Genomic DNA, 19,866 nt, shown 5'->3' on the forward strand with positions numbered 1-19,866 from the left:
TTAAGCCTTTCGATGGATCTCCTGGGACCAAATCTTTGCTCCTGCCTTTTGGATTTCCCTGGTTACTGGACTCATTGCCTCCCTAGTTGACCAAGCCCCTGGATAACGTCTTTTGGACTGTACCTGTTCTGTTGTGCATTCTGCGGGACTCGCGGTTCTGCAGAGGGATCCTGCTATTCTACCCATGGGTGTCCTGACACCTGTCCCGTTCAGGAGACAGCGGGAGCAGATCAGCAGAGTGTTATCCAAACTGGAATGGACAAGCAGGAGGCGAGTCCAGAATGCTGAGGCTGAGAGAGCACACGCAGACGATGCCTTTTCATCTCCAGAAGAGTATTGTGACGCAGACGGCCGACAGTAGAGGTCATGCGAGCCGGCTTGCCCTGTGGATCGCAGGGACCCCAGCCACGGGGCTGATGGGAGATCTCCCTTTAGCTCAACTGGCTGGGTCCCTGTTGAGTGACGCCGGGGGTCCGGGTTCGACTCCCCAGTGGTGGGTGGGGGGGACCAACCTGAGGCAGCAGCGGCGAGGGCGCATACCCCCGTGAACCCGAGAGCGCTACAGTATGACAACAAGAGTGGGTTGCGGGTTCAAACCCCACGTCAGACCAGCACCTTGTAGACAGGAAAAGCAGTTGCTTTGGATCAAATTACACGAATTATAGCACTGGTGCGTTACTGCTTCGTCCTTCGTTACCGTGAATGAACCCCCCCCCCACAGAATAGAAACAACAACACAGGACGGGGAACGTTAATTTCACTGACGACTTTAATATCGCGTTGAAGTTCCCCCATCACGTAACGATTAAAGAGTGGCGGGAGACGACACAGACACGTCCTCTCGTTAAACGTTTGGTTTTTAACGGATCCGAAACGACGTCGTCGTCGTCGTCGTCTCCGAAGAAGATGAATTCGGGACGGATGTCCTCATGGAAGTGGGGGAGGGGGAAGGGAAGACCAAGTCGAGAAACGCCGGCTTGCCTTTTTTTTGTTGTTGTTGTTGCTGTTGTTGTTGTCGTAGTTTTGAATTAGCTCGTCTCTGTTCGGAAATTAATATCCGGCGACGTGGCAGGCGCAAGATATTCAATCTCGCGTGTTCGCCCGTCAGGTTCAATCACTGTCGGGCCCTGGAGGGTTTAGTTGTTTGTGTGTGTGTGTTTGCCCAAAGGCGGGGGGGGGGGTGCCACGATATGTGTTTAGATGCAGGTCACCCCCGTCCCCGGAGGGGTCCCGGTTCCCCCACATTCTCGCGCTCAGTCAGCTGGCTGTTGCTATGGCCACGCCACACACACACACGAGAATTGAAGGCCCGGGTCAGTGTTGGGGCGGCGACGTTTGCGGGGGGTTTTTTTTTAACATTAACCCCCGCAGCCGTAAAAAAGGATAAACGGCTGCGGACGGCGTACCAAAAGGCCTGTTTTTTTTATGTGTGTGTGCCTCTGGAGAAAGGCCTATCTCGTCTTTTCAGGCTCTTTAACGGTAAAACCCCTGCGCCTCGCCTGGCGCGCCGCCGGCGGTTTCCCTGGTAACCGCCCGGCTGGCGGGCAGCCCTGCAACATCGCGCACGACCGGGCCCGAAAAAGCGGTGCCGATATTACGATCTGGACTCCTACTCCGTCGGGCCCCTGAGCCAGGCCCTTCACCCCAGCTGCTCCAGGGGTGCCGTATAAACGGCCGACCCTGCGCTCTGACCCCCAGCTTCTCTTTCCCTGTCTGTGTGTCTCCTGGAGAGCAAGCTGGGGTCTGTGAAAAGACACATCCCTCATGCAAGAAATTGTATTGGGTTAATAAAGTGATCTGATCTTAGTTTAAGGCCAATTGCAGGACAGAGAATGAGTGAGTGGGGCACCTGTGGGTGGGCAGCGGTCTGGACGAATCTTACTGCACCTGAGCATTTCAATCCACGCCTTCGACCCCTTTAATCTCTCTCTCTCTCTCTCTCTCAACCCAGCAGCAGAAGGGGGGGGGAACTTCCACGATGTCGCGGGGTTCTGGAAGAATTCGGGCGCGCCGCCTCGCTTGTTTAATTAAAAGAAGGAAACCGAGCTACGAAGGTCCCCCTCCCGTTTCCCTTCTCGGCGCGGGTTCGGTGAGCTCTCTGAGGGGAGGAGGGGAGGAGGGGGCTGGGTGCCCCCCCTCTTCCATGGGGTACGGGGACGGCGGAGAGTCAGCATGATACTTCATTAAGCGCCACGTCTCCACCCCTCTCTCTCCCTCCCCCCTTTCCTGCTGAATCTGTTTAGATCTGCCTCTCCCTCTTCATTTCCTCTCTCTCTCTATCCCTCCTTCCTCTCTCTCTCTCTCTCCTTGGCCCAGTGCAACGCGGTTCTTCCGTTGGCCCCCCAGAGCCTAACCCAGAAGCTTAGACCAGTGACAAACCCCCCCCACCACCCACTTCTGTGTCTGCTGCTGTCTGCACCATCCAAGCGCTTCATCACAGGCCCGTTCTGGGGGTTTCAGAACTGCCCCCCGTGCAAGCAGGCAGCCTAAAATGTGATCCACTGCACCTTGTGTCTGATACAAGCCACTCCCACTGTGGGGTCTTTCAGGATCTTATCATGGCCACAAGGGGGGGTGCCTGACACAATGCCACGCCCACTGTGGGTGTGGTCATTTTGACGCCACACCCACTGTGGGCGTGTCCGAAAGCGTAAGGAACCAGTATACAGAACCTGTATTTGCTCCTTGCTCTGGACACCCATACACCCACTTAAAGATCCCATCAAGCAGACTAACATCTCCGGGAAGCGGGAGGAAATGGGATATCCAACACATACAGGAACATGGAAACATGCAGACTCCACACACAAGGCACCTCAGCCCGGATTTGAACCTGGATTTGCGGGCTACACTGCTGTGCCGCACTCAATTCAGTTCAGAGAGCTATTATTGTCACGACCGTACTCATCACGTATTGCTCAAGCCATTACAATCCATAGTCCCTGTCTAGCAACGTTCACCGAGGAAATGCATTAAAAATGCAACTAATGAGTATTTGTCGAGTGTACCAATTTCTTTTTTTTTTAACGCCACGCAGTATATAAACAGCGTAAGTACTGTACGACTGCTCCACACCACTCTTCCTCTCAGGAGTCCACACCGGGAAAGGATTACAATTGCGCCGAGCAATTTGCAGCCGGGCCCATGAATATTGCATGACCTTCCCCTGTTCTGCAAACAAAATGAATACACTGTGTGTTTGGGGTGGGTGGTGGGGCGAGACTCAAAGCCAGCAAAACGCAGATCCTTGTGAGCATTAATGTGGCTGAGCTGTGCAGGCAGGTTCCTACTGTAATCAGGTCACAGAGGGCAAGGAACAGACGTATCAGACCCCACTTGGCGGGCATGTGCCTCAGGCAGATTAACGACTTAATTGGTTCGGTAGGAGAGATGCAAGGAAGTTTCATCTTTAGAGGCTGATCGGGGCAATTTTCTCCTGTGTGTTTAAGACGTGGAGGAATAAGGATGTGGGTGGTGGGGTGAGTCAGGGGTGAGCATTGCTGCCTCGTGGGGCTGTGGTCCCGGGTTCAAATCCGGACCCGAAGGGGTACAGGGCCCGGTACACCCTGAATGGCACACCGTCCCGGAAGTCGCGAAGCCAATTCACCCGCCAGCATGCCTGTGGACTGTGGGAGGAAGCCCGTGCAAACCTGGGGAGAACATGCAAACTCCACCCAGACGGCACCCCAGGGCCTGAGAGCTGGGAGGCAGCAATGCTAGCTGGGGTGTCATTCAAAACAATATTCTAATTCGAATTCCCAAATCAATCATTTGCCTTCGTTTGGAAAGAACGATGGTTAACAATCTAGATTGGGAAAGTCTCTTTTCACCATAGTAAAAGAGGAAATACACCTGGAATTTCCAGTGTTGTTGCTGCTGTTTATTTTCTTTGGGATTATTTGCTGGGATCTGTTTTGTCATCGTACTATTATTTCTTTGCTGGGGGAAAGGTTGTTTTTTCTCCTGGACTTTGCTGTGTTTTTTCTGTATCTGTTCCGCAACACATGCAGTCCCTGTGCAATCTGTGTGTCTTCTCTAAATCCAGATTCAGCCAAATGTAATCATTGCCTCCTGGGGGATGGGATGATGTTTTCATTATTATTAACCATCATTATTTGAAACACTCCGGCTGCGAGCGTGCACTAAATAATCTCCGTTCTGTTGACGTGACTTTTGTTGGGACGTCTTATTCAACATCTGGCGAAAACAGGCAGCGACACACACATACAGTATATCAGCTGGTGAGCAGCTGAATGTGTCACTGAACTGCCAGTAAAGCAATGCCTGGAATTAGCGATCAGTGTCACCAGTAAGTTGGGTTTGAGAGATTGATGAACAAGTTGTGCAGTGGCTGAGATTGTAACTTAAACTGAGAAGCAGAATTAGCCAAAGCCAACTCCAAAGGGCTATTGCATATTTTTCTAAAAAAAGCAGCGCAGAATGGTTGCTGTGTGTCTCCCAGGTGGGGGCTGCTGGTGCAGAATGAGCACTGTGCGTCTCCCAGGTGGGGCTGCTGGTGCAGAATGATCACTGTGCGTCTCCCAGGTGGGGGCTGCTGGTGCAGAATGAGCACTGTGCGTCTCCCAGGTGGGGCTGCTGGTGCAGAATGAACACTGTGTGTCTCCCAGGTGGGGGCTGCTGGTGCAGAATGACCACTGTGCGTCTCCCAGGTGGGGGCTGCTGGTGCAGAATGACCACTGTGCGTCTCCCAGCTGGGGGCCGCTGGTGCAGAATGAGCACTGTGCGTCTCCCATGTGGGGGCTGCTGGTGCAGAATGAGCACTGTGCGTCTCCCAGGTGGGGCTGCTGGTGCAGAATGAACACTGTGCGTCTCCCAGGTGGGGGCCGCTGGTGCAGAATGACCACTGTGCGTCTCCCAGGTGGGGGCTGCTGGGGCAGAATGAGCACTGTGCGTCTCCCAGGTGGGGGCTCTACTTCAGTGAGAGATGAAGTGTGTCTCCTTTTTAGTGTGTGCGTGGTAAACGTTTTGGGATCCTTTGGTGTGAAAGTGCTAAAAACATTTGGAATTAATAAGCCTCCTAAACTGCTTGTTTAGATGTAGCTGCACTTTCATTCCATTTGATTTTGTATTTATCCTGGTGGTTACTTGTGGGGGGGGGGGAGGGGGGGATGCTAAATAGTGACATATTCTGCAGAGCTCCAGCGAATAGCTGAGCATCACAGACTCCCTGCAACGCAGAACAAGCACTGTGCACACAGGGGAGCAGCTGAGTGTAGGAGGTCCTGTACTGCCTGTTCCATGAGGCCCTATTCAAACATAACGAGATATGACAATCAGACAGATTTTGCCTTAAGTATTTCTACTGATTCAGAATGCATTATGTATGGGTTCTCTATTTAGATACCAATAGCTAGTACAAGTCATCACATGAGTGTGACAGGTGTAGCACCTCAGCTCTGCGAGAGGAAGGTTTCTCAGCGGATGCAATACACCCTCCTGACGAGCATCGAGTCAGAACAGGAAAGCGCCTCTTTACACAAAGGGTGGGGGGAGTGGGGAACAGGCGGGCCCAGCCATATTGTAGAAGCTGATGCCTCGGCTGCTTCTCTCCAGAAGCAGGTTGGCCGAGCTCCTCGGATCACAACACCGGGGTTAGTTCTTTACGCAAAGGGTGGGTGGGGGGGTCTGGAACAGACCCGGTCAGACAACAGTAGGGCCAGCCGTGTTGTTGGAGTCAATACCTTAGCCTTTGTCAAGAACCGGCTGGAGGAAAGTCCTCAGATCAACTAAACTTCTATCTACCAAAGGAGATGGATGGCCTCCTCTCACTTGTAACCTGTTTATATATATATACAGTCCAGCACTGAGTCTCATTAAAGTAAAGGAAAGCGCCCCCTAACAGGGCTGTGGCCAATGGCTATTGAAGGGGCCGGTTCTTGGCTTCCTTTGCGATCTCCACCCTCGCTTGCCCCTGTCTGAGGAGCACTGCGTTAGATCATTCTTCAGGGAGACACGGAGGAGGGGCGGGGAGGGTGGATCTAATAAAAACCGAAGCTCCGGGGCTAAAATCCATCACACCACTTCAAAAAAAAGGGAGAGAGAGAGAAAGCAGCAATCCTTCCAGATGGACTGTTTCCCTTTAACGTGATCATCTCCGCTTACGGTGATCATGGGCACGGTAAATTAAGCACATGTAGCCCGCTGTGCCAAAGCCTTAGACATCTTAGACACAATCAGGAGTCACAATATAGGTATTCTGTGAGCATCAGCACTTTGCTCAGAGCCTCGGCTGGTGCTTTCTCCCGCTGAAGCAGATGTGAGGGTTATTACTGCAGCTCGGTTTGGGTGAGAGGACACCTGTCGTCCAGTGTCTTTCATTCACACTGGGCACAGCCTGCAAACAGCGACTCAAGGTCAGCTGTATTGATAGCTGATCCATCACCCTGATCCATCAGATCTATTGTCTTTAATTCACACTGAGCAGAGTCTGCAAACACTTGATCACAGCAGCCCAAGGTCAGCTGTACTGATAGCTGATCCATTACTCTGATCAATCGGATCTATTGTCTTTAATTCACACTGAGCAGAGTCTGCAAACACTTGATCACAGCGGCTCAATGTTTCTGTACCGATAGCTGATCCATCACCCTGATCCATCAGATCTATTGTCTTTAATCCACACTGAGCAGAGTCTGCAAACACTTGATCACAGCGGTTCAAGGTCAGCTCTACTGATAGCTGATCTGTGACTCTGATCAATCGGATCTATTGTCTTTAATTCACACTGAGCAGAGTCTGCAAACACTTGATCACAGCGGCTCAATGTTTCTGTACCGATAGCTGATCCATCACTCTGATCAATCAGATCTAGTGTGTTTAATTCACACTGAGCAGAGTCTGTAAACACTAATCACAGCAACTGAAGGTCAACTGTACTGATAGCTGATCCATCACACTGATCAATCAGATCTAGTGTCTTTAATTAACACTGATCAAAGTCTTCAAACACTGATCACAGCAGCTCAAGGTCAACTGTACTGATAGCTGATCCATGACACCGATCAATCAGATCCAGTATCTTTAATTCACACTGATCTTTCACAAACACTGATCACAGCAGCTGAAGGTCAACTGTACTGATAGCTGATCCATCACACTGATCAATCAGATCTAGTGTGTTTAATTCACACTGATCAGATTCTTCAGACACTTGATCACAGAGGCTCATGGTCAACTGTACGGATAGCTGATCTATGACAATGATCAATCAGATCTAGTGTGTTTAATTCACACTGAGCAGAGTTTGTAAACACTAATCACAGCAACTGAAGGTCAACTGTACTGATAGCTGATCCATGACACCGATCAATCAGATCCAGTATCTTTAATTCACACTGATCTTTCACAAACACTGATCACAGCAACTGAAGGTCAATTGTACTGATAGCTGATCCATCACACTGATCAATCAGATCTAGTGTGTTTAATTCACACTGATCAGAGTTTTCAAACACTTGATCACAGCAGCTCATGGTCAACTGTACTGATAGCTGATCACTGACACTGATCAATCAGATCCAGTGTCTTTAATTCACACTGATCAGATTCTTCAAACACCTGATCACAGCAGCTCAAGGTCAGCTGTTTCAATAGCGGATCGATCAAACCGATCCATCAGATCCAGTGTCTTTAATTGACCCGCGGACTGGGAGGCACAGAACCGAGTTCGCTCCTCTGGGTTCGAAAGGCAGTGTCACGATTGTCGTCCCTCCTCCTTAAGGGTGCTCCAGCCCCTTTCACTTCAGACTTAATTCTGTGCACCTGACCCCTTTTCCCAGCCCACCTTAAAAGCCAGGCGCTGACGTTCAGCCTGGCTCTGCATCTGGTTTCGGCACCGTGCGAGTCCGGGACCTGGAAGCGCCTGGTCCCGTTAAGGTTTTAACCTCTGTTCCTGTTCCTTGTCTGCCGGTTCCGACCCGGTTCGTGTTTTTATAATTCCTTGTTTGGATGGATCACCTGGCTATGGACTTTCTTGCGTTTTTGGATTCCCTCTATGGATTACTTTTGGATTGTTTGCCTCGGCCACACCTTCCCCGTGCACCAGCGCACTTTGGACACGCCCCCCCCCCCTGTTTTCAGCCCCGTATTCCTGCATGACTTTTTCCTAGCGTTTCCCACTTTTTCGGATTGTGTCGTCCGCATAGGGTCCGGAAAGAACTGTTCGTTACAGGCAGCTCCTCTCCGGGCCGCGTCTGGACTGAAGGCCGCCTGGCCCTGTGGTTAATATACGGCAGGAGCAGGGAGGGAGGAGGGAGTGGAACAAGCTCACCGTGAAAAAGGCAATCGGTCTTTTTTCTTTTTTTTTTTTGCTCGATCGGCGACTCAGACCGCGCAATTTGCTGCGAGTAATTGCACCACGTTAATTAAAGAGCGCGGCGGCCCCACCACCACTGGCGTCCTTGTTTGCTGACGCGACTAGACGACGACAACCGCGCCACTTGGGGCTGGAAACGCCTTCCGCGGGGGAGGAGGAGGAGGAGACCCCCGGAGAGACCAGGACAGGCCCCCCCCCCAGGCTGAGCCCGCTGTGTCTCCGGCATCGCGCCGACCCACCTGGCTCCCATCCGCCTCTGGTCCGTGGCGAGACAACGAGAAAAACGGGGACCTAGTGTCTCCTCTCTTCCCGTCTGCCAAGGGCTGTAAATCCGAGCATCCCCAAAATTTGAGATCGACTCGGCAAAACCCCAGCCGACGGAGAGGTACAGCCAGGCACGTGCGAGTGAGGCCCTGCTGTCCTGCCCCATCAGACTTCATCTCCCAGAGCAGCCCTTTCTCTGTCTGCACTACCTCCCAGCCCTCTCCGGTACGCTGGGCTGCACTGGGGGGGCTCTTCTTGAAGGCCCGGCGGAGGATCGACGGAGGAATTACCTTCAATCCACCCTCAAGGTCCAGCAAACAAGCCCGGAAGTCAAGGAGCCGCCCAGGGTTTAATTGAAAGCTCTTGGATTCGTGACCCCTGCTCACCCCAGACGTGAAACGCGGAATTCTCCACCTCCGGTTCTGCAGAATGTTCAGAGAAGAAATACCGCAGGGGTCCGGTCCCCTTTAAAGGCTTGCTCTGTTGTATCGGAGCAAAAGCAGAGTAGACGCACAGAAATGCATTACCGAAGGTGGAGTTAACCCTAAAAAATGTCTACATTACGAACACGGAACCCAGACTAATTCGGCCCGGTGGGCTTCTTTGAAACCCAATGCAATGCAGGGTGGAAAGAAAAGGGAAACCTTTTAAAACTGAGGACCCGCAGACGTTTCTTTACACAAAGGGTGGTGGGGGGTGGGAACAAGCTGCCCCGGCATGTCGCTGAAACTGGCCCACTGACTTCTTTTAAAAAAACTTTCCAAAGGCATATCGGCTGTTTGATTTGTGCCTTCGACATTGGAGGACAGGAGGAGGCCGGGACCCCAGCAGGCAGACGCGGAACTCTCTGCGATAAACGCCCGGTCTGCTGCTGCATCATGGGAATGTGTGCGCCACAGACAGTCCCGAAAAATGCCCCATGGGCGTGGCACTTTTAAACGACGTTATGCGCCTTTCTACTGAAAGGCGTCCTACTGCTGTTGTTCTCTGCCGCCGTCTCAGTGGGGACCCCTGCTGGACACCGCAGGCATGGCGGGACTGAGGCACATGGGAGACACACCTCGACAGACACGCCCATATCTGTTAACATGGGATTTTAGGTAACACCTACGATGGGGGGGGGGGGACAGCTGGGCTGGCAAAGGCATCTGCCCCCCCCACCCCAGCGCCGTAACTCCAGGTTTGTTTTCAGAACGCTAACCCACCCACACGGCACGGCCTGGGCGCAAGTTTAAGACGGGCAGCGGCAGTATCTCACTGTGGCGGCAACTCTCCGAATGCGCTGAATGGGATAAGCCCCTTGGCACCTTCTGAACCAGATGGGGGGCAAAGGAATGGCCCCGAGGGACAGAGATTGCACCCCCCGCCCCCCTCGTCGAAGCACGACACAATCATCTCTACCGCAAATCGGTAGAGAAGCTTTGCAGACACCTCAGCCATCATGGGCCGGAGTAAGGCCATTCACGAATCGGAGTGGCCCAGCGGTCCAGTGGTGAGCATTGCTGACCTCGTGGTGCTGGGGTCCTGGGTTCGATCCCAGACTTGGGATGCTGTCTGTGTGGAGTTTGCATGTTCCCCCTGTGTTCATGTGCTCCAGTTTCACCCCCCAGAAGTCCTAAGACATGCTGGGAGGGTAACTGGCTTCTGGGGAAAATTGGCCCTGGTGTGTGTTGTGAGTGTGTGTCCGTCCTCTAACAGACTGGCGTCCCACCCAGGGCGTACCCTGCCCTGTGCCCGTCGCTTGCCGGGATAGGCTCAGGCTCCCCCCCCCCCCCCAGCGACCCCGAAATGGATAAGCGGTTATTGAAAACGATGTGATGGGGAGATAGTCTGTCGCCTTGAGTTTGGAAACTTCCTTAACAGCGAAGAAGCTCTCTCTCTGTGCGCCCTGCAGCTCCCGGCAGCGAAATAAAATCGACCGCTTTTTTGTGAAACTGCAGGAAAGTTTCCAAATGTAAGTCTCTCACCGTTATTTTATTTAGCAGCCTCGTTTATCTAGTACAGACGCCGTGTGAAAACAACTGCGGCTTGTGGGGCGAGGCATCGCGCATTTGGCAGGTGGGAGCCCCTGACCGGCGTGAGCAGACGGAGGTCACCAGGCCACAGGCAGGTCCTCGCTTCCTGAAAGCAGACGTTCAGCGCGTGTGCCGGTTACCGAAAGGCTACAATCGCGCAGAATGCTGGCAAGCAAACTGTGACTGAGACTGAGGGATCTGCAGCACAAGCCCACGTGTGTCAAAAAAAAAAAGATGCTGCTCTCTCCTGCTCAAGGGAGGGCTACACCCAGTAACGCAGGCCGGTCCGTTCGTCTCCGGTACACAGGGGCGGTTCGCTGCAGCGAACTGGGGCCCTCCTCTGAGAGGAGGAGGGAGACCCTGCAGAGGCAGGAGGCAGATCTGCACTCTCTCGGCGATCCCTATGTGACACACTGGCTGCGATAGCCCTCCGAATTGCACCCAGCTGCTCTGCGGGCAGAAGGCTGGGTGGGGTGGGGTGGGGGGGTTTGGCAGGCCCACATGGTCGCTGGTCGCTGCCTGTGCCGGCCGTCTCCTGACCTCCCGAGCGTGTGGCGTTGGCTCCCGCTGAAAGAGGCGCGCCGTGGGGAGTGGACAGGGTGAGCAACAGACTCTTAGAGGCACGCGCGCACGGTCCGCTCCTGTTCGTTGTTTTTTTTTTAAGCCGCCTGCTCGCCGCGGCCAGGAGCCCCTCCGTGCCGACGTGGGTCCCGTCAGAGGCCCGGCCTGCCCTCGGCCATCGCCCCCAAACGGGGGGCGCGGCCAGCGGCCCGTCTGCACCGAGGCGCACCCCTCTCTCCGCCCCGCGCGAGCGATCCTGGGGGGCGAGACCCTGTGGATCACACACACACACACACACTCTGACGTAAGAGGGTGGCCGTGAGCAACGTGCCAACTTCCGATCTCCCAAATCCCCAAACTCCTGACTTCCGCACCCCCGAACTTCAAAACTTCCGCACCCCCCCAAACCTCTGAACCTATGAACCCCCCCCAAACCCATTGTGGTAGGCCAGCTCAGGAACAGACACTCAGCCACCAAAGCCTCGATTAGGCCTGTTATGCTGTGCAGCAAACGAGGTAAGCATTCAGTAATGAGTTAAGGGTAGAGATTACACGTTCTCACAAGGGGGCAATTAGGACGTGTTGGGATATGCAAGGCTTCACAGTGGCAGCTGCTAATGTGAGAGTATGTCTTTGTATGGGCCTCAGTAAAGACACGTCCTCTGTATTGGTTTTTATGTGCCCTGCGATTTAGCCAGCTGATCTGGGCTGATCGGGGCCTGTCCCGCAGGCCAGGAGCGGGCCTGGGCTCGGGGTGGTGCCTACTCCCCCGGGCGTGCAGCTCACCGAGGGGCACAGGCTGCAGGAGGCAGCTGGCCGCGAGCTGCGAAGTTCTGGACACGCGCACAGGCGAAAAACAGCCAGATACAGACATCAGCAAGTCACACACACACACACAAGTGTGTAAATCAAGGCAGCTGGGTAATGAGCTGTCCGTGACTGTGGTGCTGAAGTCAAAGGCGGGGATGACAGATACGGCAGCGAGCACAGCTGTCCCACTCCAACGGGCTCAGCAGGCGGGGGCGCGGAAGAGCGTCGCTCGTCTTTTCCCCTCGCGCGGCCGAACGGAGCGCGTTCCTGAACTGAGGCGGCAGGTCGGCCCACTCAGCGAGTTCGCAGGTGAGGGCCACTGACCAGCCTGAGCACACAGAGGGCACGACGTGACAGAGAGGTCCTGACTCACTGAAACCCAGTTACAGAGACGGCTATAATCAGGCAGAGTCACGACAGACGAACTTTGAGGGTTAACGGATTGTGACAGAGTAGGCTGGGGAGTTCTGTTTTTCTTTTTCCCAACACAAAAAGCAGGCCATCCAGGGTTAATCACTGCGAGGAATACTCCCGGATTCAACAGCGGCTCCTAAAATAAAGACATCTCATCACAGAATCCCCACAGGCGCGTGTTTCACAATCCCGGTAACAAATCCGAACAGAAAAGCCTGTTTTCTTCAGAGCATCACAACGAGGCCTTTTAAGCACCGAGCTTAACAGAGTCGTGAAACATTCTCTGATGCATCTTTTTTTTTTTAATCTGTGTGATGCTCTTCTTATTTTAATCCTTAAAAAAAAAAAAAACGTCAGCTCTCTTCTCTGGCTGTAGTACCGCTGTCAGTGTGATACAGCGGTCAGGGTACTGGACTCACTAGTGGGAGTTTGTGAGTTCAAATCCTCTGTGAGATACTGCTCTTATACCCTTGAATAAGGTACTCAGTAACAAACTAGGAGGACGCATATCAGTGATGCACCATTTACACAGGAATGGTGCGACACTGATTTGCTTCCCCCCCCCTCTTCATGCCTGTGCATTCTTTTGTCCCGTCTTTGTACAAACTGCCCTTGGCAGCGTGAAATGACTTTCAGCAGGCCGATTGCCCCCCCCCCTAATCATCACTGGGTTAGACAGCTTTAGCAAATACCGAGCCCCAGCCCTGACCAGCGGGGGTCAGTATATTCACATCTGCATACTCTCCCTGCTGTACAGCTAATGACACAGCCTGCTGACCGTTATACCACTCTGGACAAAACCAGGACGCGATGTGAGGAAAGAGAAATCTCTGGCCCTTAAGTAAAAAAAAAAATAAAGATCTGAAATCCAGTGTCAATCTGAGATCCGATCCAGGAGAACTCCGTGGTGCAGCCTTACTGTGGTTCCCCAGTCCTGATCCTGGGGCCTCCACACACGCCTCCTGGTTTTTGCTCCAGCCCAGCTCTCAGTTCCTCAATCGAACCCTTAACGGGCTTGGTAACAGGATTCATTCTGCCTTCCTGGCCCTTGAACGCGTGGGGACTCTGTAAGCGATTTTCGTAAAAAGTTCAACCAAATCAGAAAGCCTTCTGACCAGAAAACAAAAAGGAACTCGCAAATATGCTCTATGGCACCCAGCGATGTGTTACTTGAAGCTCTCTGAATTCGAATTGAACCATCTGCCCCCTGTCCAGCATGACGGGGCTGCTGGAATCTGGTGCCAGTTAAAGCTCTAGACCAGAGGTGTCAACCTCAGTCACTGGACAGCCCAGCGTCTTCTGGGATTGGAGCCAGCCTGAGGTCTCAGTTACACAGCGGCTTTTCATTTTGAAATTAACTGCGCTTTGAAAGCGGATCACGGCACTTGTAGCTTGGCTCTCTGAGGAGTTGGGAAGAGTCACCCAGAAATGGGTTAAATAACATCCTGTACATCTCCGGCAAAGACCATAATGAGCTTAATTGTTTAATTGACCACACAGGATGGGAGAGAAGCCAACAGAGACCAGGAAATGAGTTGAGCCCCCCCCCCCGATTTATCCTTAATCGTTCCCGTTTGCTCTCCCAGGATCTGAAAATCCCAGCCAGCGTGCGAGCTGCCCTTTCGAGCCACCTGGAGCTCCTCTACAGCGCTAGGAAGAGACGAACGGACATTTTTTTTTAAATGGGGGAATAAGTTAAAAAAAATGTAGGTGGAATACATTCTGAGTTTTCTCCAGGCCCGCCGAGCCCAGGGCAGTATCTCAAGCTGAGTTCTCAAGGATCCCGCCTCTGAGTGATGTTCAAAAGTGTGTGTGTTTTTTTTTTTTTAAAAAGCCTGCTTCCCAAATCGATAAAATAGTTCTGCTTTCATTAAACTTTGTTTCATCCCCCCTGCGCTATCGAACACCTCTCCGGCTCCGCCGTGAAAACTGTCCTGATCAATATCGCTTTTTATTTTCATTTGATTAAAATCAACACTTCGAAACAATAACGGCAGCCCCAGAGGCTCTCTCGAGAGCTCTTTTGTGAGCTGGGCCTTCTTGATCAAAACCCTTAGTGAGCGCGGCACGGGACGGACTTTCTCCTGTCCCCAGACAGAGGGGAGGCAAGCAGACTGGGCTCCGTACGTGGAACAGGAAGAATATGGGGTCAGATGCCAGGTGAGTCACTCCTGTTGTATCCATGGGAAAGACTCCCTTAATAGGCTCGTCTGGCACCAAGGAGCTGTGAGCTCAGAAGAGGAGTGACTCTGAGGGGGGGCGTGTCAGCGGGTGTGTCTACAGGGCTGCCTCTGATTGGTGGGCATGTCAGAGGGGTGTGTCTATGGGGCTGGCTCTGATTGGTGGGCGTGTTGGAGGGGGGGGTGGGTGTCCACAGTTCACATAGTGTGTCTATAGGTAGGTCTCTAGTAGGGGGCGTGTCAGCGGTGTGTTTACAACTCCGGCTCTGACAGGTGGGCGTGTTAGAGGGGGGTGTGTCTGCAGGGCTGGCTCTGACAGGTGGGCGTGTCGGAGGGGGGTGTGTCTGCAGGGCTGGCTCTGACAGGTGGGCGTGTCAGAGGGGGTGTGTCTGCAGGGCTGGCTCTGACAGGTGGGCGTGTCAGAGGGGGATGTGTCTGCAGGGCTGGCTCTGACAGGTGGGCGTGTCGGAGGGGGGTGGGTGTCCACAGTTCAGGAGTCTTTAAAACAAGGAGAGAGACATAGTCCCCACACCTCCCAACGTTTCTTAACACTTGTGACGTTTCCACTGGCTCATCTGCAGTGCCTTGTTTTGTTTCTGCCCCGAGATGCTCAGGAATACTGCCGAACAATACAACCCGGAGTGCCCTTACCGCCGCACAACAAGGGGCCTTTAAAGCGAGGGACGAGAACCATTTCTCTCGCAGGCATCGCAAGGAAAACAGAAGATGGGTCCTAAAGACGTTAAACGCAAAATCGGCAGAAACTGCGCCTCGCGTTGCATCCGCGCAGACACACAGACAGGAGTTTAGATCACCGCAGCGAATCGCGCACTATAACTGTACGTCTAACATGCAGACGGTCCCCCGTCTGAGCGCCTCTTCCGGCCCGGCTCGGCTCGGCCCCGCCCCGCCCGGGCTTTGCTCTGGACGACGCTCTGGAGTCAGACGTGACCTTGAGCGGGCAGAGGTCGGGAGCCGTCCAGACACAACCCAAGACACGAACCGGGACGGGGATTCGGGTCGCAGCTTTGTAAACCTCCCCGTGTCGTCTGGTCGTCTGAGAGACTCGGAGAAACAGGAGGAAATCGGGAAGAGAGGAAGAGTTCACGTTCAGGGTTCACCCTACAGGTAAGCATTGTTCCTCGACCCCACCCCGTTTATAGCTCCCCCCTTATAAGGGCTTTTGAGCTGATGCGCCCGCGTAGAAAGTTTTGAGCCGCCTGCTCATCGAGGTGCCCGGCGTGTCTCGCTGGGTGGCAGCGAGGGCGCACGATGAGATGACCTCCTGGAACCGGCCTGTCGTTTGAAAAAAATAAAAACCGGGTCGCCGCTTCACAGCCGGGGGGGGGTTGGGGTCACCTTCTGAGGGGAGTCTGCGTGTTGTGTCCGTCGCCTGTTTTGTGGTGCAGAGGCATTTCGCCCGGGTTTGATTGGGGAGACTCTCGTGGTATTCCTTTTGTCTCCCCCCACCCATCCCGGACTGAACTGCACCCCGAACGGAACTGACCACCGGGCGCCTGACTGAAACACCGGCAGAGCTGCCTGAGACGGTTGTGTTGTTGATGACGTGTGTTGTGTTGTTGATTTTGGGGAGGGGGGGTCTGAAACGGGAGTCGCGCCGTTCCGGACCAATCCCACGGGTGGGCCTTCGGCGACGCGAGTGATCCCGATTTGAAACCGGGGGCCTTCCTGCCTGATGCCCGACTGTGGGCCACGGAGGGATCAGCCGGGAACCAAAACCGGGGGTTTCTCCACGGGCTCGGGTGGAGCTGCCTCGCCCGACAGCCGGGCCACCCGGGTGACAGACTCTCTCGCCCTCCTGCCTTTCGGGGTCCCCTCTGTTCTGCCACGGGGGTGCGCAGGAGACCGGACCCCGGAGAGCTGGACCGCTTCGCCCCGGAGGTGTCTCCCACGGGACAGCCCGCCTGAAACAGAGCGTGACGCTACCAGAAGAGGGGGGTGAGGAGACCTGCGGTTTGGGAAAAACACACACACACACACACCACCTGGGCTGAGCGCCTGTGAACACCAGCGACACCAGGGGAAACGCAGAGTCGCCAGCCGACCCTTCCACGCGTGGCGCTGGTCCTGCGTGATTTCAGACCGCTCTTGGCTACTTTCGCCCCTGCCAGTCCCCAGTCCGACCTCCCGGCCCCTCACCACGCGAGACAGAACAAACCCGTACGCGAGAGCGTAATTTTAAAAACAAAATAATATTTTTTTTTTAAACAAAATTCGGTGTTAGACACCACCACCAACACGACTTTCTGTCTCTCCGTTCGTTCAGTTATTTATTTAAACCCCACATCCGCCCCGGCCCCAGCTGGACTCTCACACCCCCCACTCGCAAAACCCACGAACCCGCGCACCGCGTTCATCCTCCTCCGTGGGTCCCCGTCACGCCTGTCCTCTCCACGCACACGCGCGCCGGTCCGGTTGGAGGGGCAGGGGTGAGAGGGGGTTGGGGTCGCCCGCTTTTGCGCAAAACTGCCTCCCGCCTCAGGAGGCTGAAGTTTCCGCCCGTGGGCCCCCCAGGACGGGGTGGTGGAGGTGGTGGGGGACAAGGTCTTTTTGCCAGGACACCCCCGCGGGGGGCTTTAAACGCGAGAAACCCGCCACTTCGCCCGACAGCGGGGCCGGCAGAGGCCTCGCTGAGCACCTCCGCCCCCCCACCATTGAAAAACTGCCCCCACCCCCACCCCGCTGTCACCTCGCCAGGAAACGGGGGCACCTGTTCATGGCCGCCGGCGGAAAGCGCCACCTGGCGAGTCCGGCACGGAGGGAGCGGGGGGGGCAGAGAGAAACGAAACCCGACGGCGCGACCAGTCTGAAGAGAGAGAGAGAGAGAAACAAACCCACTCGCCGCGGTAAAAACAGGGAGTGTTTTTTTTTTCACGGAGCACAATCCAGCCACGAGCTGAGGGAAGAACAGCGCGGCGTGCCACAGGATGGGCTGACGGGACCCACGCAGGGGCCTGACAGCGCTGTAATGGATGACATGCGGATAGGAGTCGTGTTGTGTTGTACGTCCTGCCTTCGGTGCCGTGACGGGTTGGTTGGTTTGGCGGCTTTCCCTCCGTGGGTAACCCAAGTATATGTGTGTGTGTGTGGGGGGGGGGGGGGGTCGTTCCGCGTCGACAACACGATCACGCAGGGAGAGGGGAAGGGCGCGCGCCGCTCTCCCCCACTGCCCCGGCGCGAGGTGACACCGCGTTCGATTGCCCGCCGATGATTATTGCTCGAGATACCCCCAAAGGGGGTGGGCTGGGGGGGGGGGGGGGGCGGTCACGCGTGTCGTGTCCTCCGCAGGTCTCCTCCGGGGTTTTGATGATTTTCTCTGACCTTTGGCGAGCGGGAGCGCGGACCCCACTCTCCCCCCCGACACGAGAAAAGTCTCTTTAGGATACAACCCCCCCCCCACCACCTCTCCTGACGGGGTAATTATTTGTCTGTCACCCACCCCCCCCCCTACACACACACACACACTCACAGCTACTGTATGTGCTTTCGAGACCGACTCGAAGCCCTCGCTCCCCTCCACACACGCACACACACTGCCCGTCCCCCGACTCCCCCCTCTCTCCCGCCGATCAGCCCCCCGGGGGGGGGGGGGGGGGAGAGATACCCCCCTCCGCATTGGCGCCTACGGTCCCTCTTCAATCCCCCCCCCCCAAAACAAGACCCCCGCTCCGTCTCCTTGGCGTGTGTGTGTGTATGTGTGTGTCTCCTAAATTCCTGCGCAGGGAGCCGGCGTAGCTCCGCGCGCTCTCCCGGATCCCGACTCTCTCCCCCTGGTTTTTGGGGGAAACAACGCGCCGCCGTCTCCGACCGCAGCCAGGTTCCCCGAGCACCCAGCACCCAGCGCTCTCCGGGCAGATACGACAACGAGACACAAAAAAAAACACACCAACCGACACGGGTCCTTACTTGGTCTGAGGTGGAACGTCCCCTGGCTCGGGCGCTGGAGAGGAGCAGTGTATATTCCCGGTTGGACAATCTTCTGTCTTTCTGAGGGGAAGAACAAATGCCGTTGTCTTCTCCTCTTTGAACCAGCAGATACAGACGATGCTGGCGCTGTGGCTCCCCACCTGCGCCTCTGCATCGCCGAGCTCAGCAGCAGGACCACTCGTGGGCCCGCCCCCTCCCCTCCTCCGGGCACGCCCACCGCCTCACGCCATTGGCCGCCCCGGCGCTCAGGGGGGGGGAGGGGCGTGGCCACGCCGACCGCCCCTCCCCCTCCCACCAATCCTGCTCCGTCTCCGGACTGCCTCGGAAGTGGCCAGCGCGTCCGATGAAGTGGATTGATTGATCGGGGAGAAGGCCAGTGAGCGCTGCTCAAATCGAGGAGTTCCAGTGATTTACATGGGATAAACCCACAAAGACCGCTAGATAGTACTAATCCCCCCTTTTTCTTTTTTCCTTACACGATGTGATATTTCCTATACGGCTGCACACGGATGGATTGAAGGCTGGTAAACCGCGATGCTGGTTTCTACTGTGGAAAATAAATCGCTTCACGCAAACAGGTTTTTTAAAGCAGCTTTGGAAGTGACCGAAATATAGCCAAGAGCTAAGTAAACATTTGTCCTATAGTTCTGCTCTATACAAGATTTCACTGGGCTCTACTGCATTGTACTGTGCTTTTACCCTGATCTCACTGGGATCTACTGCACTGTACTGTACATTTACCCTGATCTCACTGTGCTTTACTGCGCTGTACTGTGGTTTTACCCTGATCTCACTGTGCTTTACTGCGCTGTACTGTGCTTTTACCCTGATCTCACTGGGCTTTTCAGCACTATACTGTGCTTTTACCCTGATCTCACTGGGCTTCACTGCCCTGTACTGTACATTTACCCTGATCTCACTGGGCTTTACTACACCTTACTGTACATTTACCCTGATCTCACTGTGCTTCACTGCCCTGTACTGTACATTTACCCTGATCTCACTGGGCTTCACTGCCCTGTACTGTGCTTTTAACGTTTAATTCAACGTTTCATTCAAATATTTGATAATGTTTCATTCAAATGAAAGCATCTCCTCCTGCACAGTGCCTCCATGCTGGGCGATTCTGATCTTCTGATCTAGGGTGAACAGCGCCCCCTACTGGTCCACCTGCTTACAGCAGCAACCTGTTTTTCCTTTTTTAGAAGCCAGCTACAAGGTGGTGCCACTGCTGCCCACAGTGTCATGTTTTGTGATACTGTGGACGAGGGAATTGTGGGACACACATGTCCGTTTTTGAAAAGCTTTTATTTATTTGGTGCTCTGGATCATTTAGTAG

General features: G+C 54.5%; 1 protein-coding gene across 14 annotated transcripts in view; it reads right to left on the reverse strand.

Moving 5' to 3' along the window:
• Positions 1–18,703, reverse strand: part of LOC107075879 (neurexin-2-like) — a 627,393-nt gene extending 608,690 nt beyond the window's left edge. For 10 of the 14 annotated variants that reach the window (XM_069180400.1, XM_069180406.1, XM_069180401.1 and 7 more), the window contains exon 1: positions 18,507–18,703. The gene's annotated coding sequence lies outside the window, so the exon portion shown is untranslated. The remainder of the gene's footprint in view (positions 1–18,506) is intronic. The other 4 variants (XM_069180409.1, XM_069180408.1, XM_069180410.1 and 1 more) reach the window with 1 other exon arrangement.
• Between the last annotated feature and the right edge of the window lie 1,163 nt (positions 18,704–19,866).

The sequence above is a fragment of the Lepisosteus oculatus genome, chromosome 18 (assembly GCF_040954835.1).
Source record: "Lepisosteus oculatus isolate fLepOcu1 chromosome 18, fLepOcu1.hap2, whole genome shotgun sequence".
Lineage (NCBI taxonomy): Eukaryota > Metazoa > Chordata > Actinopteri > Semionotiformes > Lepisosteidae > Lepisosteus > Lepisosteus oculatus.